Below are 27021 nucleotides of genomic sequence, written 5' to 3' on the forward strand. Positions count from 1 at the left end.
AAGGAAATGGCACAGGCGATAAGGAAACATGCAAGGAAAGTTATGAAACATTATCCCTGGCGGTGTCTTAAGCAGTATAGAGTGTCCACACCACTTCGACGAAGAATAACAAGTATGACGCTCTTGAGGATCATATAACACATTCACGTTGGCCATGACAAGTTGGTATCTGACATGATAATCTCGTCTGGGAAAATACGAGCTCATTTGTAGCCTCGTCTTGGAAAATACGACTTCATTTGTGAGACAAACACGTCTACTTGAATAACAACGTCGACGTTCTCATTCTGCTGGTGAACATCAGACGGTGAGTTTAATTAGAGAGATCGGTTTACGTTAGTTGTTTAGCAGATTTATATTCTATATTTTCAATTTACTGAAATCTTCTATTCTTTCTTTGACAAGTAAGGTTCGTAGTGATAGCAATAGAGATTAATTTGCAGTTTTGCACCGATGTTGATTCCTGCTCAAAGCATCCCAGTGAATCAGGATCAGAGTAGATCCAGTATGCAAAATATGCGCTTACACGGTAGTCCCAGGTTACCTTCTCGGGCGGTGGGGTAGCCTAGTGGTTAAAGTGTTCGCTCGTCACGCTGAAGACCCAGGTTCGATTCTCGACATGGGTATAATGTGTGAAGCCCATTTCTTGTGTCTTATGTCATATTACTGGAATATTGCTAAAAGCGGCATAAAATCAAACTCACTCACCCATTCACAACCACATCTTACTCTAGTTATCCAAATGATAAAATTCTGGATATGGTATCAGATTGTAGTCCTAACGTTGCTGAAACTGGAATAGTATTTCCCTCTTTGCTACCAGACGTCTGCTTGTAATTGTCAGGAAGACACCTGGCTAATTTAATCTGAAATAGGCTGATATCTAGATAGTTGGCTAATGCTGATGAAAACGGATTTCACATTTGGATCCAGAGGTGGGTAGGGGGGTTGTCGTGGGTAGGTCCAGGATCCAGGGTCCAGGGTCCAGGGTCCAGGGTCCAGGGGTCCCGACACGCGCATGAAACGGCATCAAATTCGTGGAATTTTACCTGATCACATACAGTCTACATTTAGCACTAAGATTCCGCGAATGCGAAATAGTACCGTTGACCGGCATTAATTCTTCGACAATTAATGCAAGGTAATGAATTTTGGCGATTGATATACATTTTGATGGATATCTCATACTACAACAATGAAGTCAAAATGACTTGAAATTGTTGTTAATATAAACTTCAAACACCTGCCGACAGTGTTCCTTCAGTCGCCTCAAAGTCACCAGGGCCCACTTGCACAAAGCGATCTTAGCGCTAAGATGAACGTAACTCCCATACTTTAACATAGGCTTACGAGAGGCTTAGCGCTAAGATGACTTTGTGCAAGTGGGCCCAGCTCTCATGACTTCGAAAAACACCCAAAAACTCTTGTCGGTATGCACTTTCTCAACAACAACAGTCTGTGTAAACGTATTCTACAACAAGTAAAGTCTATTTAAAAGACTCAAGTGAGCATCTGTCTTACTTTTTTAAACAACCGTCAATGTCGTTGTCTTTTGATGTCTCGCCCGCTTTCATAGAATTCGTTTTATACCGCGACTACGCTATTGTTTCACTATAAGGTATCCCGGTGTTCTTGTTTGTATGCTTACATCGTAAACAACATGTGTGAATGAGATGTATTTGAATTTATAAAAAATACTTTTTAAAACGCCTTATGTTGTAGATTTTAAATGACAAATATCATATGGCAGAAACTTTTTTGTGGGAAAAGACGAATGAACATAATAAAAGTAGATTCTGCCCGCGGCTGAAATCTACATCCGCTTGGGGTTCGTAACATTTTTCCTGCTCACGAAATAAACTGTGGATATTTGGGTAAGTAAACCACTTTAATCACATTTCGATGACTTGTACATGTGTAGAAATGTGTTATATATATATTTCGGCCAGATATGTGCTTGTCAATAAGTGTATCATAAAGAAATCGACCTGGATATGGAATGTAAACAAGCCGGCAAGATGGCGAGTGACAAACCGTTGTAGTAGGTTTAAACGACTCCCCCTAAATTTGACTCTAGAGTCATATGGGCCTAGGCTTACATGACTCCCCTAGCCAGGTTCAAAACACTCCCTCTGGGCTCAGCTAACTCCCCTACAGGGCCCAAATGACTCCCCTTGTTTCGAAACAAAATGATTACAGAATAGATCAAACATATCTTGTATTATAAAGGTTTTCAACCCCTCTTCCTAATTTTCTTTTCTAAAATGTCAGGTTACAAGTGTTACCCAATATTGTGTCCGATGTTTTAGTACAAGTTATGTTATTATAGTTTTATATTCAACTTTAGTTGGAAAATTCAAGGTGCCTCCCTTAAATCAGGATACTTTTCCTAACCTATAATTTATTTTAAGAAGACTCCCTGTATCATACATCCGATTCTTCAGTTTCAGGCTCAAACTACTCCCCCTATTCTATGTCCGATTCTTGAGTATCAGGCTCAAACTGCTCCCCCCTATTCTATATCCGGCTCTTGAGTATCAGGCTCAAACTACTCCCCCTATTCTATGTCCGACTGTTGAGTATCAAACTCAAACTACTCCCCCTATTCTACACCCGATTCTTAAATATCAGGCTCAAATTGCTCCCCTTATTCTATATCCGACTCTTGAGTATCAGGCTCAAACTACTCCCCCTATTCTATGTCCGACTCTTGAGTATCAGGCTCAAGCTACTCCCCCTATTCTATGTCCGACTCTTGAGTATCAGGCTCATACTACTCCCCCTATTCTATATCCGGCTCTTGAGTATCAGGCTCAAACTACTCCCCCTATTCTATATCCGACTCTTGAGTATCAGGCTCAAACTCCCCCCCCCCCCCCCCCCTATTCTATATCCGACTCTTGAGTTTCAGGCTCAAACTGCTACCCCTATTCTATGTCCGACTTTTGAGTATCAGGCTCAAACTGCTCCCCCTATTCTTCACTTGATTCTTCACATCAGGCTCAAACTGCTCCCCCTATTCTATATCCGACTCTTGAGTTTCAGGCTCAAACTACTCCCCCTATTCTTCACTTGATTCTTCACATCAGGCTGAAACTGCTCCCCCTATTCTATATCCGACTCTTGAGTATCAGGCTCAAACTACCCCCCCCCCCCCCCCCCCCCCCCCTATTCTATGTCCGACTCTTGAGTGTCAGGCTCAAACTGCTCCCCCTATTCTTCACTTCATTCTTCACATCAGGCTCAAACTGCTCCCCCTATTCTATATCCGACTCTTGAGTATCAGGCTCAAACTACTCCCCCTATTCAATGTCCGACTCTTGAGTATCAGGCTCAAACTACTCCCCTTATTCTATGTCCGACTCTTGAGTATCAGGCTCAAACTACTCCCCTTATTCTATGTCCGACGCTTGAGTATCAGGCTCAAACTGCTCCCCCTAAGTTTTATTACCACCAATGATTCTGAGCTGATTGGGTACCCTAGTGGTTAAAGTGTTTGCTCTTCACGCCGAAGACCCGGGTTCGATTCCCCACATGGGTACAATGTGTGAAGCCCTGGTGTTCCCGTCGTGATATTGCTGGAATATTGCTAAATGCGGCCTAAAACCATACTCACTCACTTGCTAAATCGGGTGTCCTGGTCACCCTTGTTGGCTAGATGTCGTCCATATATGTTTTCCACAATCTACGTCATATCTGCATCATACATGTACGCCTCAATTGAGAAATTGTCAGATCTTATTTACCTCCAGTTTAGACAATGTAATGTCTTCAATTTTGGTATCGACCGACATTTCAGATATTTTATGTGACATGTTGATTGATGTCGGTGTTATTGCAAACTGACGAAATTTAAAATATATGGTGACGTCAAGTTTGTGACAATATGGTACAGACCACCTTCCGCTTTCAATAACTCGAGATAACCCTAGGTAGGCCACGATTGGTGGCCAGGTCGTTAATCGGTGAGCTCCACTCTCTTGTCTTCAGTGTTGGTATCGTTCGACATTTCAGATATTTTATGTGACATGTTGATTAATGTCGGTGCTATTGCAAACTGACGAAATTTCAAATATATAGTGACGTCAGGTTTGTGACGAAATGTTACAGACCGCTTTCTTTCAATTACTCGAGATATCCCCAGATAGACCACGATCGGTGGCCAGGTCGTTGATCGACATGTGCGTGGCACTTGGGCTCCACTCTCACACCATGCATTGGTCAATCTGCGACCAGGTAACAAACGTGATCTATCCAGGGATGTCTCTCTTATATGAATGTGGTAACTACAACATACTGGCAGATGAATGTTCAGTGCTTCGGCGCGTGGATTGACTTTGGATTTAGAGTAGTACATGTTATAAAGACCCGTGAAGATTCCGGGGTAGAATAGGTCTTCAGCAACCCATGCTGGCCGTAAAAGGTGACTATGCTTGTCGTAAGAGGCGACTAACGGGATCGGGTGGTCAGACTCGCCGACCTGGTTGATGCATGTCATCGTGTTCCAATTGCGTGGATCGATGCTCATGATGTCAATCACTGGATTGTCTGGTCCAGACTCGATTATTTACAGACCGCCATCATATAGCTGGAATATTGCTGAGTGCGGCGTTAAACAACAAACCAACCAACCAACCAACCAACAATGCACTGGTCAATCTGCGACCAGGTTACAAACGTGATCTATCCAGGGATGTCTCTCTTATATGAATGTGGTAACTACAACATACTGGCAGATGAATGTTCAGTGCTTCGGCACGTGGATTGACTTTGGATTTAGAGTAGCACATGTTATAAAGACCTGTGAAGATTCCGGTGTAGAATTGGTCTTCAGCAACCAATGCTTGTCGTTAGAGGCGATTAACGGGATCGGGTAATCAAGGCTCACTGACTTGGTTGATGCATGTCATCGTATGCCAATTACGTAGGTCAATCCTCATCAGATATTTTATGTGGTAACTACAAAATACTGGCAGATGAATGTTCAGTGCTTTGTGCGCGTGGATTGACTTTGGATTTAGAGTAGCACATGTTATAAAGACCCGTGAAGATTCCGGGGTAGAATTGGTCTTCAGCAACCCATGCCTGTAACGGGATTGGGTGGTCAAGGCTTACTGACTTGGTTGATACATGTCATCGTATCCCACTCACGTAGGTCGATCCTCATGATGTCAATCACTGGATTGTCTGGTCCCGAACTCGATTATTTTCAGTCCTCCGTCACACAACTGGAATATTGCTGAGTGCGGCGTTAAACCGAGAAACAACAAACAAACACACAAAACATGTTATAAACAACAATTTTAATGCAAATTCTTTTTCTCCTGCATCCAATGTTCTCACAACCTTTGTACCAAATGCTGCAAAAAGGTATTTTGAACTGATGCTTGTTTATCCGCTATTATAATCATGTATATTGATGTAGAAACATCCAAACTGAATGTTGTCAGATCTTGCTTATCCAGTCGCGTCCTTGTGATAGAAACTGGCAGATATTATCAAATATCAAGGCCTATGTTACGTCTGTGTTCTTTCTCTAGTGTGCGATCTGTCGATATTATTACATATCTATCCCATACAGAGTATTCTTGTAACAGAATAAGCATCATTAATAAGTTTGCATTATTTGTAACATTGCTATGAAACGAAATAGTTTTCTTCAGAATAATCCTGTTAAATATAACCATAAGGAATAATCAACTTCTGTTGTGTCATGTGTGAATAGAATATCCATTGTGCGTGTGTACATACAGCGTTCTGATCAAGCGACTTATAATTAATAATATAAACATGCATAATGGTCCAGTGGTCCCTTTACGTGAATAAAAACATTTAGCATCACACCAGTAAGAGTTTATGATGGATCAGTTCGAAGAGTCATCAACGATCACGTAAAGGATCACTTTACTTCGCTCATGGAAACAAAGCATTAACTAAAATAGTCATATATCACCAACTATGATTTATTTCAAGACGAATTATGGTATTTGAGATACACATTAAAATAGGCTCCCATTATATGATGCTTGGGGTATTAGCCTACGGAAATGGATTGATGTTTAGGCTCGGTGACTGTATGTAACTTTCACAAATGGCAGATCGTTGCTCAAATTGAACAAGTTACATGTTGTGATATTTGGCATACCAGGTGTATTGCTGTTGCATCAGAACAAACATGCTGAATATGTGATTTTGTCCATCTTCTCTGAACGATTCCTATGTATCATGTAATCCAGAAGAGGACAAACCCGTGAAGAGCTGGGGTTGAATAGGTCTTCAGCTACCCTTGCTTGACGTAAAAGGCGAATATGAATGTCGTAAGAGGCGACTAACGGGATCGGGTGGTCAGACTCGCTGACCTGGTTGATGCATGTCATCGTGTTCCAATTGCATGGATCGATGCTTATGATGTCAATCAGTGGAATGTCTGGTCCAGACTCGATTATATACAGACTGCCGTCATATAGCTGGAATATTGCTGATAGCGGCGTTAAACAACAAACAACAAACAAACAAACATGAGGACATCTGAAACTTATTTCGCTTATTTTTGCTTTCACTATACTGATTTTACATTATTCCAGAATAGTTTAGATGAGCTACATGACCTTGTGCACTATATTTTATATGTAACTTTACTCCAAAAACATTTCATTTAGAAATCTCCGGGGAACACAGCCAGAATGATGAAGAGGTACGTGCTGTCTGTTGCCATGGCTCTGTGTGTCATTGGTGACTTCATCCCGGGCTTTGGAAGCAACAGAGTGATGGTGGTTATTCCGAAGCAAGGTATTTATACTGTAGATGAAGTTACAGACGATCAGGCAGCATGGGGCAATGGGAAAGTCATCTTCTTCCTCGGTCAACTTAATGCCTTTGAATCCTTTAATATTCTGAGACACACTCAGTGGACAATTAGTATACGAGTTGTGAAATCTGCATCTTCCTGAGGCAAGGGAGTTAACTGACTGTAAAAGTCCTATTCCCACCCTTGAAGAACTAGACTGGAATTTCTGGGCTCGATCGTAGCGCCATCAGTGACTATTACGAGTCATGTCCCTTCTATGTCCCTGCTATTTTACCAATCAGATTCCATCTCTCATATCACTTGCATTTGCTTCAAACAAAATGGCGGTGCCCAGTCAAGAGGCCCTGACCGATAATCAGGATCTATATTGTAATATAACGGGTCTTACTTCGTGTAGCGTTTCAAATCATGTGAGCACCTTGATTAAAACATGACACGATAAGGAAGATATTTGTTGACGTTAAGTTGACGGTACACATTAGGGCTGCAACGGTTCACCAATACTTCGATTCGGTTCGATGCTTGATTATTTCTATTCGATTCGATTATTTTCGATTCGATTCATTAGTCTAATAATATACAATGATTCATGTATAATATGCATAAATAAGTAACAAAACGTGTATTTACTTTAACTTTTTTATTGAACAGTGCGACACTGTGCACCAACAGGACAAACTCATCACCTCAGACTGTGAGGTCAATCAGGTCATCAGGGATGATCATGTTTTTGGATAAAAACACCAGCATGTCCACATTGTCACTACTGAGGGAAGCCCTCTGAGCAGTCACAACATCCCCGGCTGTTGAAAAGACCCTCTCACTAGCCACAGTTGTGGCAGGTGTGCCAAGGCACTGTTTGGCATATTTTGACAACAAGGGATACTTTCCCTCACTCACCCTCCACCAACTCAGTGGGTCAGACTCTAGGCTGGGCACCTCATCTTCTTTATAAATACTGATCTCACTCTCTGTACGTTCATACAGACTTTTAGCTTCCTCCACATGGGTCACAAAGACATCACCAAACAGATCAGATAATGCACAACTCTCCTTGTCGCCCTTGGCTTTTATTTTAGCAGGTGGTTCTGCATCATCATCATCATCATCATCATCATGAACATTAGTTACTTCACCAGATCCTGCACCAGATGTTGATGGAGTTGCTTCTGTGATCATTGGAAGATTGGGCTCAGTCCAAGTCTCAGTGGGCTTAGTTGAGGGATCACCAGACTCAGTTTTCACTGTAACCTGAAGCAAATAAAAATAGTTTAAAATACTTCATTGTAAGTTGGATATATTATATAAACTTCCAAAAGCACAATTCATTTTTCATCTACAAATATGAATTTACTTTTATTATTAGTATACCTGTGACTGTAAAATGGTGTGGAGCTCAACAGTACTCTGACCGATGGAGTGGTAGACGTTCCGTCTGGATGCTGCATCAATGTTAGGCAGTGCCTTAAATCTGCGATCAAGGGCAGAAGAATTTAGGAGGAAACTCAACGTATCATCCTTGGAATATCTGAAAAGTGGAAATAATAAACATTATAAATTTGATATTAAAAAAATAAAATGATCTGAAGAATAAGCGGTGATCAAAAATAAAACGGATCAAATAAACTTTATATGTCAATTAATTTGCAAACAATTTAAAAAAAAAGTGACTTGTCAAAAAATGACAAATTTATTAATGCAGTTATACATACCTGGGATTGAGGTCAGTGTTGATTGCTTGTTTAACATCAGACACCAGCCCACTGTCATTGGGACAGACTTCAAGTTGTTTCAGCAACATCTCCTTCAGTGGGTGAATGAGAGACGCAGTTGGTTTTTTTTGGCTACACATCAATGTTCCGACGGTTTTCAGAGGTTTTAATACCTTGATGATGTCTTCAATGTTGTGAATGTTATCATCACTCAGTGTAACAATATCCTTGACATTTCTTCTAATGTCAATTAGAGTAGCAAACACAGCGGTCCGTTGCTCAATGAATCTCTCTAACATATCGTACCTGGAATTCCATCTTGTTGGAACATCATTGATCAGTTTGTGGTTGGGGAGTTTAAGTTTTTTTCTGATTCAATGCAAGAGAGCTTGTGGCCGATGCACTCTTGTGAAAGAAGTTAACTACACGTCTCACTCTCCCAAGAAGCCTCTCCATGTGGTTAACTTTGAGACCACGTTGAGTGGCAATGTTAACAGTATGAGCAAAACATCCAATGTGTGGATGTAAACCAGCTTCCTTGGCCGCTTTGACAATGTTGCTTGCACTGTCTGTAGTGATAGCAGGACCACACCCATTTCTAGTAAGGTCCCACTCGGAAACGGTCACTGAGAGACTTGCAGCTAGGTTTTCTGCTGTGTGAGATTCGCTGAATTTCTTTGTTTGTAAGGTATAGTTCTGTATTTGCCAATCTTTGTCAATGAAATGAGCAGTGACTGCTACATAATTTTCAGTAGCCCTCGAAGTCCATGCATCTGTCGTTATAGATACAGTTTCAGCTTCTTTCAACTGACGTTTCACTCTTGCCACTACAGTTTTCATTATGTTAGGCAGTACAGTATTAGAGAAATAAGTCAGAGATGGTAAATTGTATCTGGGCTCTAAAACATGTATCATGTGTTTGAATCCATCATTCTGAACAGTTGAAAAAGGTCGCATGTCACAAGCTAAGTATCCTCCGATGGCCTGAGATATAAGTGTGGATTGATAAGTAGTCAATTTTGCCTGTCGCATAACTTCTGTGAGTTTATTTTGACCAGATGGAACTGGCTTACTTTCGTTTTTGAACTGCTTAGTCTTCGCGTTGACATCGAGTCCATGCTTTCATTTCAAATGGATTGAAAGATTAGCTGTGTTTCCGGCCTTGTACGTAATGTCCTTGTAACAAACTTTACAAGTTGCAGCATCTTTCGACTGTTGCCTAAACCCGAAATGAGCCCAAAACCTTAGATTTTAGATGACATGGGGCTGGTGACAGCACGTCGTCTGCCATGCTTTCAAAGGGAGGTCACTCTAATCAATTTTCGTTTTCAAGTGACAGTCGTCAAAAATTTCAAACAAATGCAATTTTGGACATTTTCACTTCGTCGATATGAATGCATGTCTTTTAACTTTTTTCGTCAACGAGGTAGGTTATTTTGGTTAATTTTAAATTTATTACAAAAATTGGAATGAAACGAATCGAAATCTAGACATTGTAGATCGAAGATCGAATCGAGACGACAAGTACCGTTTCTCGGTGCACCGAATCGAACCGGATGTCAATTTCGTTACGCGATTTTGATTGGACGATGTATAAACTCATTAGTTCAGCCAAAGTACAACTCAAATATTCCAGCCTAATTCGGCCAGGGTTAAAACTGGACTTTTATAGTCAGTTAAAACCCAAACCTCAGGAAGATGTGAAATCTGAGGCAAATACTAAGGCAACATGTGATGATAGACCTACATTTGCTTAAAGTTAGATCATTTTGTTTATCATTTCGTATACTGCTGATGATGGAATGTTTTTGGAGTATACATTATTTATCCATATTGATTAAATGCATCTTTTTTATCAATTTTTTTATGCCTTTGTTTTCGGTGTTTCAGACACCTCAGGCAGAGCAGGAGCAAAAGGTAATGTGTTTTATCAGTTATATATTTATGATAGATATCCCATATAGACTATTACATTTGTGAAAACATCCTACCTTATCCTTAACATATGAAGGCGACACGTCAGAGTGGAGAATACATGTCCAAAGATTCAAAAATTGTAACTGATTCTATTTCTGATACCAAACTAAAAGTACCAGTGACGATCCGGGATAGAATAGGTCTTCAGTAACCCATTATTGTCGTAAAAGGCGACTATTCTTGTCGAAACAGGCGACTAACGGGATCGGGTGGTCAGGCTTGCTGACTTGGTTGATGAATGTCATCGTGTCCCAATTGCATGGATCCATTCTCATGATGTCAATAACTGGACTGTCTGGTCCAGACTCGATTATTTACAGACCCCCGTCATATAGCTGGAATAATTGCTGAGTGCGACGTTAAACAACAAACAAACAAATCGGATACCAAATTAATACTCGCTGCACATCCAATTTCACATGGTACAATAGAGCCGGTGTGGCCTGTTAAATCAGAGCAATGTTCAAACATTTTTTCATTATGATTTGGACCAAGTATGTTCCATTTCAACCTCGTTAAAATGTTGAAAATTGAACGCTTTCATATAAGGTGAGCTGACAATCGATCTGACCTTAAAGAACAAATTCATGGCTCATGAACGTTCCACAGACCCTTAATCATGAAGACGTGCGGATGTCGATACGAATCTTAAACCATTTGAAGTGATAGCTTGATGAAGTGATCTTCAGCGGCTGACGAAAAGTCTGATCTTCATCACACAAATATCGCATTGTGCCCGTGTTTTCGTCTAACATAAAACTTAAACTGTATACTTGTGTTGACACTTATTCGCCATATAATTAAACATCGTATTTTACAGGCCACTTTAGTTCTCTCCTGCTGTCGATGAGGTGTGCCTTCTGTCGCCAACAAAGAAATCAGCCATGCATCGATCGAGTTTGTTCCTTGATATCGGAAAGTCACTAAATATGGCGAGACGATAACTACACACGAGTGAGTGAGTGAGTAGCGGTCTATGACGTTAGTGACAATATTCAAGCAATATACCATGTATAGGAATAAAATTGTTTGGTAGCCACACCGCGTTTTTCCTAGGATCATGCATTAAACGATGACTAAGTTGATGCATGTCATTGTGTCCCAATTGCGTGGATCGATGCTCATGATATCAATCATGAAATGTCTGGTCCAGTCTCGATTATTTACAGATCGCTGTAGCCATACTCCCTCACTCACTCAAAGGATTATAAAACGATACTAATGTATATTCTATGACGAACTTTTGTTATATTTTGGCATTATGAAATAAAAAATGCAGTTTTCATCAAAAATGCAATGCAGATAATGCCGATGTAGAGATGATGATGTTCAGTGGTGACCGCAAATAAAGAATTGTTTGATTCAAACAGAAATGTTGTGTGATTTATTGTTATAAAAAAACAATCGAAAAGCTGCACAGCACATACAAGCTTTAAAACACTGCTTGCAATATCACCAAGTGCCCTAAGGAAATGGCACAGGCGATAAGGAAACATGCAAGGAAAGTTAGGAAACATTATACCTGGCGGTGTCTTAAGCAGTATAGAGTGTCCACACCAATTCGACGAAGAATAACAGTATGACGCTCTTGATGATAATATTACACATTCACGTTGGCCATGAGAAGTAGGCATCTGGCATGATAGTCTCGTCTGGGAAAATACGAGCTCATTTGTAGCCTTTGGGAAATACGACTTCATTTGTGAGACGGACACGTCTTCTTGAATAACAACATCGACGTTCTCATTCTGCTGGTGAACATCAGACGGTGAGTTTAATTAGTGAGATCGGTTTACGTTAGTTGTTTAGCAGATTTATATTCTATATTTTCAATTTACTGAAATCTTCTATTCTTTCTTTGACAAGTAAGGTTCGTAGTGATAGCAATAGAGATTAATTTGCAGTTTTGCACCGATGTTGATTCCTGCTCAAAGCATCCCAGTGAATCAGGATCAGAGTAGATCCAGTGTGCAAAATAAGCGCATACACGGTAGTCCCAGGTTACCTTCTCGGACGGTGGGGTAGCCTAGTGGTTAAAGTGTTCGCTCGTCACGCTGAAGACCCAGGTTCGATTAGGTACAATGTGTGAAGCCCATTTCTTGTGTCCCCCGCCGTCATATTACTGGAATATTGCTAAAAGCGGCATAAAATCAAACTCACTCACCCATTCACAACCACATCTTACTCTAGTTATCCAAATGATAAAATTCTGGATATGGTATCAGATTGTAGTCCTAACGTTGCTGAAACTGGAAGTGTATTTCCCTCTTTGCTACCAGACGTCTGCTTGTATTTGTCAGGGTAAACACCTGGCTAAATAAATCTGAAATAGGCTGATATCTAGATAGTTGGCTAATGCTGATGAAAATGGATTTACATTTGGATCCAGAGGTGGGTAGAGGGGTTGTCGTGGGTAGGTCTAGGGTCCAGGGTCAAGGGTCCAGGGGTCCGGACACGCGCGTGAAACGGCATCAAATTCGTGGAATTTTACCTGATCACAGACAGTCTACATTTAACACTAAGATTCCGCGAATGCGAAATCTTACCTTTGACCGGCATTAATTCTTCGACAGTTAATGCAATGTAATGAATTTGGCGATTGATATACATTTTGATTGATATCTAATACTACAACAATGAATTCAAAATGACTTGACATTGTTGTTAATATAAACTTCAAACACGTGCCGACATTGTTCCTTCAGTCGCCTCAAAGTCACCAGGGCCCACTTGCACAAAGCGATGTTAGCGCTAAGATGAACGTAACTCCCATACTTTAACATAGGCTTACGAGAGGCTTAGCGCTAAGATGACTTTGTGCAAGTGGGCTCAGCTCTCATGACTTCGAAAAACACCCAAAAACTCTTGTCGGTATGCACTTTCTCAACAACAACAGTCTGTGTAAACGTATTCTACAACAAGTAAGGTTTATTTAAAAGACTCAAGTGAGCATTTGTCTTACTTTTTTAACAGCCGTCAATGTCGTTGTCTTTTGATGTCTCGCCCGCTTTCATAGAATTCGTTTTATACCGCGACTACGCTATTGTTTCACTATAAGGTATCCCGGTGTTCTTGTTTGTATTCTTACATCGTAAACAACATGTGTGAATGAGATGTATTTGAATTTATAAAAAATACTTTTTAAAACGCCTTATGTTGTAGATTTTAAATGACAAATATCATATGACAGAAACTTTTTTGTGGGAAAAGACGAATGAACATAATAAAAGTAAATTCTGCCCGCGGCTGAAATCTACATCCGCTTGGGGTTCGTAACATTTTTCCAGTTCACGAAATAAACTGTGGATATTTGGGTAAGTAAACCACATTAATCACATTTAGATGACTTGTACAAGTGTAGAAATGTGTTATCTATCAATGTCGGCCAGATATGTGCTTGTCAATAAGTGTATCATAAAGAAATCGACCTGGTTATGGAATGTAAACAAGCCGGCAAGATGGCGAGTGACAAACCGTTGTAGTAGGTTCAAACGACTCCCCCTAAATTTGACTCTAGAGTCATATGGGCTTAGGCTCACATGACTCCCCTAGCCAGGTTTAAAACACTCCCTCTGGGCTCAGCTAACTCCCCTACAGGGGCCAAATGACTCCCCTTGTTTCGAAACAAAATGATTACAGAATAGATCAAACATATCTTGTATTATAAAGGTTTTCAACCCCTCTTCCTCTTCCTCTTCCTCTTCCCTCTTTCTTTTCTGAAATGTCAGGTTACAAGTGTTACCCAATATTGTGTCCGATGTTTTAGTACAAGTTCTGTTATTATAGTTTTATATTCAACTTTAGTTGGAAAATTCAAGGTGCCTCCCTTAAATCAGGATACTTTTCCTAACCTATAATTTATTTTAAAAAGACTCCCTGTATCATACATCCGATTCTTCAGTTTCAGGCTCAAACTACTCCCCATATTCTATGTCCGATTCTTGAGTATCAGTCTCAAACTGCTCCCCCCTATTCTATATCCGGCTCTTGAGTATCAGGCTCAAACTGCTTCCCCTATTCTATATTCGACTCTTGAGTATCAGGCCCAAACTACCCCTATTCTATGTCCGACTCTTGGGTATCAGGTATCAGGCTAAAACTACTCCCCCTATTCTATGTCCGACTCTTGAGTATCAGGCTCAAACTACTCCCCCTATTCTATATCCGACTCTTGAGTATCAGGCTCAAACTGCTCCCCCTATTCTATGTCCGATTCTTCAGTATCAGGCTCAAATCCCCCCTCCCCCCACCCCATTATCTTTCCGATTCTTGAGAATCAGGCTAAAACTACTCCCCCTATTCTATGTCCGACTCTTGAGTATCAGGCTCAAACTACTCCCCCTATTCTATATCCGACTCTTGAGTATCAGGCTCAAACTGCTCCCCCTCTTCTATATCCGACTCTTGAGTATCAGGCTCAAACTACCCCCCCTATTCTATGTCCGACTCTTGAGTTTCAGGCTCAAACTGCTCCCCCTATTCGTCACTTGATTCTTCACATCAGGCTCAAACTGCTCCCCTTATTCTATATCCGACTCTTGAGTATCAGGCTCAAACTACCCCCCCTATTCTATGTCCGACTCTTGAGTGTCAGGCTCAAACTACTCCCCCTATTTTTCACTTGATTCTTCACATCAGGCTCAAACTGCTCCCCCTATTCTATATCCGACTCTTGAGTATCAGGCTCAAACTACCCCCCCCCCCCCCCCCCCCCCCTATTCTATGTCCGACTCTTGAGTATCAGGCTCAAACTACTCCCCCTATTCTATGTCCGACTCTTGAGTATCAGGCTCAAACTGCTCCCCTTATTCTATGTCCGACTCTTGAGTTTCAGGCTCAAACTACTCCCCCTATTCTATGTCCGACTCTTGAGTATCAGGCTCAAACTGCTCCCCTTATTCTATGTCCGACTCTTGAGTATCAGGCTCAAACTACTCCCACTATTCTATGTCCGACTCTTGAGTATCAGGCTCAAACTGCTCCCCCTAAGTTTTATTACCACCAATGATTCTGAGCTGATTGGGTAGCCTAGTGGTTAAAGTGTTTGCTCTTCACGCCGAAGACCCGGGTTCGATTCCCCACATGGGTACAATGTGTGAAGCCCTGGTGTTCCCGTCGTGATATTGCTGGAATATTGCTAAATGCGGCGTAAAACCATACTCACTCACTTGCTGATTCGGGTGTCCTGGTCACCCTTGTTGGCTAGATGTCGTCTATATATGTTTTCAACATTCTACGTCATATCTGCATCATACATGTACGCCTCAATTGAGAAATTGTCAGATCTCAATCACCTCCAGTTTAGACAATGTAATGTCTTCAATTTTGGTATCGACCGACATTTCAGATATTTTATGTGACATGTTGATTGATGTCGGTGTAATTGCAAAATGACGAAATTTAAAATATATGGTGACGTCAAGTTTGTGACAATATGGTACAGACCACCTTCCGCTTTCAATAACTCGAGATAACCCTAGGTAGGCCACGATTGGTGGCCAGGTCGTTAATCGGTGAGCTCCACTCTCTTGTCTTCAGTGTTGGTATCGTTCGACATTTCAGATATTTTATGTGACATGTTGATTAATGTCGGTGCTATTGCAAACTGACGAAATTTCAAATATATAGTGACGTCAGGTTTGTGACGAAATGTTACAGACCGCTTTCTTTCAATTACTCGAGATATCCCTAGGTAGACCACGATCGGTGGCCAGGTCGTTGATCGACATGTGCGTGGCACTTGGGCTCCACTCTCACACCATGCATTGGTCAATCTGCGACCAGGTAACAAACGTGATCTATCCAGGGATGTCTCTCTTATATGAATGTGGTAACTACAACATACTGGCAGATGAATGTTCAGTGCTTCGGCGCGTGGATTGACTTTGGATTTAGAGTAGCACATGTTATAAAGACCCGTGAAGATTCCGGGGTAGAATAGGTCTTCAGCAACCCATGCTGGCCGTAAAAGGTGACTATGCTTGTCGTAAGAGGCGACTAACGGGATCGGGTGGTCAGACTCGCCGACCTGGTTGATGCATGTCATCGTGTTCCAATTGCGTGGATCGATGCTCATGATGTCAATCACTGGATTGTCTGGTCCAGACTCGATTATTTACAGACCGCCATCATATAGCTGGAATATTGCTGAGTGCGGCGTTAAACAACAAACCAACCAACCAACCAACCAACCAACCAACAATGCACTGGTCAATCTGCGACCAGGTAACAAACGTGATCTATCCAGGGATGTCTCTCTTATATGAATGTGGTAACTACAACATACTGGCAGATGAATGTTCAGTGCTTCGGCACGTGGATTGACTTTGGATTTAGAGTAGCACATGTTGTAAAGACCCGTGAAGATTCCGGGGTAGAATTGGTCTTCAGCAACCAATGCTTGTCGTTAGAGGCGATTAACGGGATCGGGTAATCAAGGCTCACTGACTGGTTGATGCATGTCATCGTATGCCAATTACGTAGGTCAATCCTCATCAGATAATTTATGTGGTAACTACAAAATACTGGCAGATGAATGTTCAGTGCTTTGTGCGCGTGGATTGACTTTGGATTTAGAGTAGCACATGTTATAAAGACCCGTGAAGATTCCGGGGTAGAATTGGTCTTCAGCAACCCATGCCTATAACGGGATCGGGTGGTCAAGGCTTACTGACTTGGTTGATACATGTCATCGTATCCCACTCACGTAGGTCGATCCTCATGATGTCAATCACTGGATTGTCTGGTCCCGAACTCGATTATTTTCAGTCCTCCGTCACACAACTGGAATATTGCTGAGTGCGGCGTTAAACCGAGAAACAACAAACAAACACACAAAACATGTTATAAACAACAATTTTAATGCAAATTCTTTTTCTCCTGCATCCAATGTTCTCACAACCTTTGTAGCAAATGCTGCAAAAAGGTATTTTGAACTGATGCTTGTTTATCCGCTATTATAATCATGTATATTGATGTAGAAACATCCAAACTGAATGTTGTCAGATCTTGCTTATCCAGTCGCGTCCTTGTGATAGAGACTGGCAGATATTATCCAATATCAAGGCCTATGTTACGTCTGTGTTCTTTCTCTAGTGTGCGATCTGTCGATATTATTACATATCTATCCCATACAGAGTATTTCTGTAACAGAATAAGCATCATTGATAAGTTTGCATTATTTGTAACATTGCTATGAAACGAAATAGTTTTCTTCAGAATAATCCCGTTAAATATAACCATAAGGAATAATCAACTTCTGTTGTGTCATGTGTGAATAGAATATCCATTGTGCGTGTGTACATACAGCGTTCTGATCAAGCGACTTATAATTAATAATATAAACATGCATAATGGGCCAGTGGTCCCTTTACGTGAATACAAACATTTAGCATCACACCAGTAAGAGTTTATGATGGATCAGTTCAAAGAGTCATCAACGATCACGTAAAGGATCACGTTACTTCACTCATGGAAACAAAGCATTAACTAAAATAGTCATATATCACCAACTATGATTTATTTCAAGTCGAATTATAGCATTTGAGATACAGATCAAAATAGGCTCCCATTATATGATGCTTGGGGTATTAGCCTACGGAAATGGATTGGTGTTTAGGCTCGGTGACTGTATGTAACTTCATATCTACCCTAACAAAAGAACGGGAAGAATTACCATATTTCAATCAACGCACTAAGAGTATTTTTGACAAATTAACTCTCAGAAAATGAAATATCTGACGTTATAAATGTCTCCAAATTAACAAGGCATCTGGTCCAGACAGAATAAGTAACAACCTATTAAAGAAAACAGTAAACAGCATTAGTATTGTTTTATGTATGTTATTCAATCATTCATTGGCTTTAAATGCATATCCAACAGAATGGAAATGAGCGCATGTCATGCCATTGTATAAGAAAGGAGATCATTCAGTTGTGACAAATTACAGACCAATATCACTCATTAGTTGTATTGGTAAAGTGTTTGAGAGAGTTGTATTTAAGTATCTTTATAACTACTTTCATGACAATATAAATTATTATGTTATATAAATACCAGTCGGGCTTTCAAAAAGGCCATTCCACTGTCCATCAATTAATTGAATTGTATAATCTAATTTGTATATCTTTAGTTAATAGAGAAAAATATTGCATTGTTTTTTGCGATGTCTCAAAAGCATTTGATCGTGTCTGGCATAGAGGGCTTATGCACAAATTAGAAATGTATGGTATAAAACGGAATTTACTTGAATGCTGTCTAGTTACATATTAAGCAATCGTACTCAATCAGTGTTTGTAAGCGGGGTTCTATCCAAGCCAAAGATTTTGAAGGCTGGCGTTCCACAGGGGTCGGTGTTAGGTCCCTTTTTATTCATTGTATTTGTTAACGACATTGCTGATGAATTAGATTGCATAACAAGACTCTTTGCTGACGATACAGCACTCGGCTTTTCTTCACCAGACAATCAACTTGTTGAATCAACTCTAAATTTAAATCTGAGCAAGCTGTGTAACTGGGCAAAACGTTGGTTAATTAAATACAACCCAGATAAAACAGAAGCGGTTATATTTTCCTTAAAAGATGAATCAGACCTCATTACCTTGTACTTTAATGAATGTAAATTTAAGAATGTTCAAAATCATAAACATTTGGGTATAACGTTTGCATCAAACGGAAAATGGTCCTGTTACGTAGATAACATAATTAAATCAACATAAAAAATGATTAAATTAAAATTCATATCGAACAGAAATACATTAAATAAAGTATATACAATCTTCATAAGACCCCATTTCGAATATGCGTGTGAAGTGTGGGATGGGTGTAATATAGAATTATCAACTCGGTTAGAAAATCTCCAACTAGCAGATGCCAGAGTAGTTACTGGGCTCCCAAAGAATACTTCGCACACACATCTGTATTATGAAACAGGATGGGAAACTTTAATACAACGAAGAAGGAAACGTAAGCTGTGTTTGTTCTACAAAATACAAAGTAATATTGCCCTTACTTACCTTAAAGACATTGTACCAACCACTGTAGGTTCAAATATATCATATAATTTAAGAAATTCAGACAATATTGAGATTCCATATACTAGATTAAAACACTCAACGTGTTCTTTTATTCCATCAACTGTAAGGTTATGGAACACTATTCCTGCAGCAGGTAGAAATTGTACATCTACATCCCAATTCAAGACATACATACAAAAAGAGCAAGTCATTGCACCTCTATATTTTTCCTATGGTGTTAGAAAGTTGAATATTTATCATACTCGATTAAGATACATGAAAAGCCAGTTAAATTATGATTTATACAGAATAGAGATAGAATGAGGACATCTGAAACTTATTTCGCATATTTTTGCTTTCACTTTACAGATTTTACAATATTCCAGAATAGTTCCGATGAGCTACATGGCCTCGTGCATTATATTTTATATGTAACTTTACTCCATAAACATTCCATTTAGAAATCTCCGGAGAACACAGCCAGAATGATGAAGAGGTACGTGCTGTCTGTTGCCTTGACTCTGTGTGTCATTGGTGACTTCATTCCGGGTATCGGAAGAAATAGAGTGATGGCGGTTATTCCGAAGCAAGGTATTTATACTGTAGATGAAGTTACAGACGATCAGGCAGCATGGGGCAATGGGAAGGTCATCCTCTTCCTCGGTAAACTTAATGCCTTAGAATCCTTTAATATTCTGGGACACACTAAGTGGACAATTAGCTTACGAGTTGTGAAATCTGCATCTTCCTAAGGCAAGGGAGTTATCTGACTGTAAAAGTCCTCAGTGACTATTGCGAGTTATATCCCTCCTATGTCTCTCCTATTGACCAATCAGATTCCACCTCTCATACCACTTGCATTTGCTTCATACAAAATGGCGGCGCCCAGTCTAGACGCCCTGACTGATAATCGGGATCTATATTGTAATATAACGGGTCTTACTTCGCGAAGTGTATCAAATCATGTGAGCACCTTGATTAAAAACATGAAACGATTCGGAAGATATCTGTTGACGTTAAGTTGACGGTATACATGCTTTGCAAATCCTGTAATCGACCGAAATCTTAACGCCAGTTCACGAACCGGATGTCCATTTCGTTACGCGATTTTGATTGGACGATGTATAAGCTGGCTAGTCCAGCCAAAGTACAACTCAACGTAACTTCCATACTTTAACATAGGCTTCCGATAATCTTAGCGCTAAGATGACTTTGTGCAAGTGGGCCCAGCTCTCATGATTCTCAAGAACTCTTGTCGATCTGCCTAATTCGGCATGGGTTAAAACTGGACTTTTATAGTCAGTTAACACCCTAGCATTGGGAAGATGTGAAGTCTGAGGCAAATACTAAGGCAACATGTGATGATGGACCTACATTTGCTCAAAGTTAATCCTTCATTTTGTTTATCATTTCTGTAAATTGCTGATGATGGAATGTTGTTGTTTTTTGGTGTACACATCATTTATCCATTTTAATTAAATGCATCTATTTTATCAGTTTGTTGATGCCTTTCTTTTAGGTATTTCAGACATCTCAGTCACAGACCTAATAGCAGGTAATGTGTTTTATCAGCTATATATTGATGATAGATATCCCAAATAGACTTTTAAATTTGTGAATTTTCAGTGGTCCAAACACTCTACCTTATCCTTAACAGATGAAGGTGACCCGTCAGAGTGGAAAATACATGTCAAAAGATTCAAAAACTGTAACTGATTCTATTTCGGATACAATACTAAAAGTACCAGTGACGATCCGGGGTAGAATAGTTCTTCAGCAACCCATTATTGTCGTAAGAGGCGACTATTCTTGTCGTAAGAGGTGACTAACGGGATCGGACGGTCAGGCTTGCTGACTTGGTTGATGCATGTCAGTGTGTCCCAATTGCGTGGGTCGGTTCTCAATCACTGGACTGTCTGGACTGTCTGGTCCAGACTCGATTATTTACAGACCACCGTCATATAGCTGGAATATTGCTGAGTGCGACGTAAAACAAAAACAAAAATGGGATACAAAATTAATACTCGCTGCACATCCAATTTCACATGGTATAATAGAGCCGGTGTGGTCTGTAAAATCGGAGCAATGTGCAAACATATTTTCATTATGATTTGGACCAAGTATGTTCAATTTCAACCTCGTTAAAATGTTGAAAATTTAACGCTTTCATATTAGGTGAGCTAACAATCGGTCTGACCTTAAAGAACCAATTCATGGCTCATGAACGTTCCACAGACCCTTAATCATGAAGACGTGCGGATGTCGTTACGAATCTTAAACCCTTTGAAGTGATAGCTTGATGAAGTGATCTTCAGCGGCTGACGAAAAGTCTGATCTTCATCACACAAATATCGCATTGTGCCCGTGTTTTCGTCTAACGTAAAACTTAAACTGTACACTTGTGTGGACACTCATTCACCATATAATAAAACAGATTATTTTACAGGCCACTTTGGTTCTCTCCTGCTGTCGATGAAGTTTGCCTTCTGTCGGCGACAAAGAAATCAGCCATGCATCGATCGAGTTTGTTCCTTGATATCAGAAAAGTCACTAAATATGTCGAGACGATAACTACACACGAGTGAGTGAGTGAGTGAGTAGCGGTTTATGACGTTAGTGACAAAATACCCTGTATAGGAATGTAATTGTTTGGTAGCCACACCCGCGTTTTTCCTAGGATCATGCATTAAACAATGTAGAACCATACTCCCTCACTCACTCAAAGGATTCATGTCATTGGATCCGTAGTTAACATCAATAAAACGATACTAATGTATATTCTATGACGAACTTTTTTTTATCCCGAGGAATAATTTTGGCATTGTGAAATAATAAATGCAGTTTCTAATCTGGGGCTAGAAAGGGACGGAATCACGCCCTTCCCTAATCTGGGGCTAAAAAGAGACGGAATCACGCCCTTTCCTAATCTTGGGCTAGAAAGGGACGGAATCACGCCCTTTCCTTATCTGGGGCTAGAAAGGGACGGAATCACGCCCTTTCCTAATCTGGGGCTAGAAAGGGACGGAATCACACCCTTTCTTAATATGGGGCTAGAAAGGGACGGAATCACTCCCTTCCCTAATCTGGGGCTAGAAAGGGACGGAATCACGCCCTTCCCTAATCTGGGGCTAGAAAGGGAAGGAATCACGCCCTTTCCTAATATGGGACTAGAAAGGGACGGAATCACGCCCTTTCTTAATCTGGGGCTAGAAAGGGACGGAATCACGCCCTTTCTTAATCTGGGGCTAGAAAGGGAAGGAATCACGCCCTTTCCTAATATGGGACTAGAAAGGGACGGAATCACGCCCTTCCCTAATCTGGGACTAGAAAGGGACGGAATCACGCCCTTTCCTAATCTGGGACTAGAAAGGGACGGAATCACGCCCTTTCCTAATCTGGGACTAGAAAGGGACGGAATCACTCCCTTCCCTAATCTGGGACTAGAAAGGGACGGAATCACGCCCTTTCTTAATCTGAGGCAAGAAAGGGACGGAATCACTCCCTTTCCTAATCTGGGACTAGAAAGGGACGGAATCACGCCCTTCCCTAATCTGGGGCTAGAAAGGGAAGGAATCACGCCCTTTCCTAATATGGGACTAGAAAGGGACGGAATCACGCCCTTTCTTAATCTGAGGCAAGAAAGGGACGGAATCACGCCCTTCCCTAATCTGGGGCTGTACACCTTTCTGCGATGACCGTATCAATAGCTGAAACACAGGCTGATAAACTATCTACCCCTCAGTCTCAGCCAGAAACACTATCTACCCCTTCAGTCTCAGCCAGCTACACAATCTACCCCTCAGTCTTAGCCAGCTACACAATCTACCCCTCAGTCTCAGCCAGCTACACTATCTACCCCCTCAGTCTCAGCCAGCTACACAATCTACCCCTCAGTCTCAGCCAGCTACACAATCTACCCCTCAGTCTCAGCCAGCTACACAATCTACCCCTCAGTCTCAGCCAGCGTTAGGTCAAAAATTAGGAGGTGTACGGAGAGTTAAAAATTAGTTTGAAGGTAATTTAAGCAGGGCTGCCAGAGAATTAAATATTGATCGAAAAGATGGATGTCAGAGGAGTAGGTCATGTCAAATAATGACGGCAGAAGGAACAAACGTCGCATGGGCAATCCTGGGCGTAAACCGCAAGAATCAGACTTCGAAGAAGCATTGTTGGTGTGGTTTAAAGAACAAAGAGCTGAAAAGCACGTTGTGCATTACATCAATATGACGGACCGGGCATTAACGCTGATGAAGGAAATGGGAATTAGCTTATCGCTAAAAATTAGTGATTCTTGGCTCTGTAAATTTCGCAAACGCCATAACATTTCATCCAGGAAGATCACCCATCACGGACAGCAGGACAAACGGAACTTAATGATTCAACGAATGGTCAGCTATGATCATCTCCGTGGTGTGCAACAGTTGGCAGCAGAACTCGACAAGACCAAGACATTTAACATGGATGAAACTCCATGTTACATCGACAGGGCAGGGCAGACAACGCTCGACTTTGTTGGATCGAAGAACGTTGATGGCCTGACGACTGGACACGACAGAAACAGATTCACCGTTGTTCTGTGTACATGCTTGGATGGGCGTATCCTCAAGGTCATGGTCATTCTCAAGAACCTGGTCCACCTCCCAAAATGCAAAGTTCCAAAGAACATTGAGTTGTTTGTGTCCAAAGGAGGTTCAATGAATGAAACGCTGATGCTTTCTTGGATAGAACGCGTGCTCAAATCCCGTGGGTCGTATTTTGTGAATCAGCCATCTCTACTCTTGATGGACAGTCACAGAAGTCATTGCACAGATCCTGTGGTTAAGTCACTGAAGTCCCTGAATGTCGCCACTAAACTTATTCCTCCAAAGACGACATCCTATCCCCAGCCGCTTGATGTATCAGGTGGGGGTCAACGCTCATTCAAGGCTGCAATGAGAAAAGCTTGGCAGGGTTGGTTGATCAACGGGGACAAAGAATTCGCCCCAACCGGGAAGAGAAAGAAGCAATCTTATGATGTTCTTCTCCAAATGGTTTCGGAATCGGTGGAATTTATCCCATCTTCTGTCGTCATCAATTCCCTTCAGCTGTGTGGTGTTGCTGAGCTCGGCAATGACGTAACAATGGAACATCTGATCTCCCTCTGAAGGCTTTGCACACTCCGTCGCAGTGGTGACTCAGCATAACACTACTGCCACAGGCTAATTTGCATATCACGTGACCGGACTTTTCTCTTGTTTGTAAACAAACGCGCTTTTTCAGAAATCAGTATAGAACGGACTAATGCAAGTATTTGGGGTCGCTTAACATCTTGTTTTGCATAATTATATAAATATGCTACTACCACTGCGACAGTGAATTTCATGACAATATATATTTATACATCAAAGTGACCGTATCGCTAGCTCTCCGTTGGGCTTCGAAGACAGCACGTGGAGCCGTACAACCAATGTAAACAAAGGAAAACTACGCAAAAACAAATAGATTTTCACGTACTAGGATACTTTCTTAATGAACCGTAACCATTCTATGACATATAATTTAGTTTTTAGTTCATGGCCGCGGGAGGTGAGTCCGTTGGCGTTCCACTGAAAAATATTTAGTCCTTCCATTATTGGGTTCGGGTGATAGGTGATTTAATTTTTAGTTTTTATTTTATTCGGTGACTTCTTTTAGGTGGAGGTTAAAGAGGAAGAAGGAAAGATCGGTTAATTTTATATTGAAAGCTACTTTGTGGAAGGATTTCATGCTAGCTTTTGGTGAGTTTTGACTATGCATGTATACTAGGAGTATATAGGTTATTTAGGTTTTGGGTGTTGGCTGGTTGGGGCGTTTTGCGGTTTAGTTATTTCTTCCTTTTTGGGGCTGAGAGGGAATTTTGGTTTGTTTTAGTTGGAGTAGTGTCTATTGTTTCCTCAGTAGTGGAGAAATCTTCATCATCGGTTAGATTAGGTTTAGCTGTTTGAGTTTCCATAGGACGAAAACACATTAAATGGCCTGGCCCGTGTGCGAAATACGCATCAGTCGGAATGCGCACGTTGAATCTCAAAAGTAAGTAAGTAAGTAAGTAAGTCAATAGTTGAGGGTATTGCCTAAAAGTCGGGCCAGCCGGGCCAAGACGGACCAAAGTGTTATTGGCTAATTTCTTCATTATCGGTGATCATACCTACATATCATTGATGCAACATAGACACATGAGATTTATGAACAAGCACCAACCAAAAATGAGATGTAAGCGTCGCTGATCTAGGTAACATGTAAAAGATCAATCGTTAAACGAAATAAGATTTGAAACGTATCAAATACTTCCAGCTATCCTGATACAAATTTCCATCTGTCGGCGTGGCGTTTATATTTATAGGAACGTACTATTGCTAAGTAAATACCACTTTATAATGTCACTGTTGATCGTATTTAAAGCAGACACGTTTGTTATAGTAGACCTCTTCTCCCCATACTCTCAACTGTCTCACAAGTGTTCGGTCCGACTTGGCCCGGGCTGTCAAGATCAACTTAAACCTCACAGATGTAACATGAAATGGACTCACACCTATAGACTAGTATTATATCTACCTTAATACCACTTTATAGTGTCTCAGATCACGGTATTTAAAAAAATAAGGTGCTCAAAGTGAAGCGCTTTTCCCTCTACATTATCAACAGTCTCTATCAGAAGTGTTTGTGTTCTGTCCGACTTGGCCCGGGCTGTCAAAATCAACTTTAAACACACAGATGTATCATCAAATGTGTTTACATCTATAGACAAGCAAATCACTTCTGATACACTTACTTACTTACTTTGGAGATTTAACGTGCGCTTTCCGACTGATGCGTATTTCGCACACGGGCCCGGCCAGGCCATTTAATGTGTTTCCGAAAGGGGCGAAAGTGGTGTGTGCAACCCAAGAGAGGGCTTTAGGGGTTGCTTATATAGAATTTGGGAATTTTGAGATTTGGAATAGATGCCAATGGGGTAGGGGAGGAGAACTAAGGGAGCTGGGTATGGTGGATGTTTGTGTGTTTATGTAATTTTGATTTGGTGGATTATAGTGTTTTTAGATGCGTTTTATTAGTTCCGTTTTGATTAAGAATACGCCTAAGGCCTTGAAGTTTTCTAGTTTATTTTGTGGGTTTAGTATTGCTTCTAGAGTGAGAGCCTTGTTTAGATTGAGGGTGGTTTGTAATGCGGTTCGATGTGTTAGGTAGTGTGTGCAGTAGATGAGTGCGTGTTCTGGGGTTTCTGGTTGTTTGCAGTGTGGGCAGTTACCTGTAGTATGTTTTTTTATTTTTTGTTAGGTGGTTATTTAGGTTGGTGTGTTCTGTTTGGAGTTTAGTGATTACTCTGTCCATTTTTTTTTATGGATGGTGAATTTTTGGTTTGGTTAGTGGTTTGCTGAGTACTTTTTTGATTTGGCTATTTGAGTTTAGATATAGGTTATGCCATTTTTTGGTGATTTTTTGCTTGTTTACACTTTTAATTTCTGATTTTGAGATGGGTAAGTTTAAGCTTAT

The 27021-nt window shown here is 40.8% G+C and overlaps 2 long non-coding RNA genes across 5 annotated transcripts in view; both read left to right on the forward strand.

Moving 5' to 3' along the window:
• The first annotated feature begins 101 nt into the window (after window positions 1-101).
• The window catches only part of LOC124137688, a 34944-nt gene continuing 8024 nt past the window's right edge, over window positions 102-27021 (forward strand). The window contains exons 1-4 of one of the 4 annotated variants that reach the window (XR_007219769.1): window positions 103-307; window positions 19974-20103; window positions 21032-21067; window positions 21959-22760. This is a non-coding gene — a long non-coding RNA (uncharacterized LOC124137688). Of the gene's footprint in view, window positions 308-12187; window positions 12266-13745; window positions 13812-19973; window positions 20104-21031; window positions 21068-21958; window positions 22761-27021 lie in introns of those variants that run through there. The other 3 variants (XR_006861555.2, XR_007219770.1, XR_006861557.2) reach the window with 3 other exon arrangements.
• On the forward strand, window positions 1809-11864 carry LOC124137689. Its single transcript, XR_007219771.1, has 4 exons — window positions 1809-1874; window positions 6660-6789; window positions 10411-10437; window positions 11318-11864. It is a non-coding gene; the product is annotated as an uncharacterized LOC124137689 (long non-coding RNA).

Source organism: Haliotis rufescens, unplaced genomic scaffold, assembly GCF_023055435.1.
Source record: "Haliotis rufescens isolate VD_foot unplaced genomic scaffold, xgHalRufe1.0.p SCAF_94, whole genome shotgun sequence".
Lineage (NCBI taxonomy): Eukaryota > Metazoa > Mollusca > Gastropoda > Lepetellida > Haliotidae > Haliotis > Haliotis rufescens.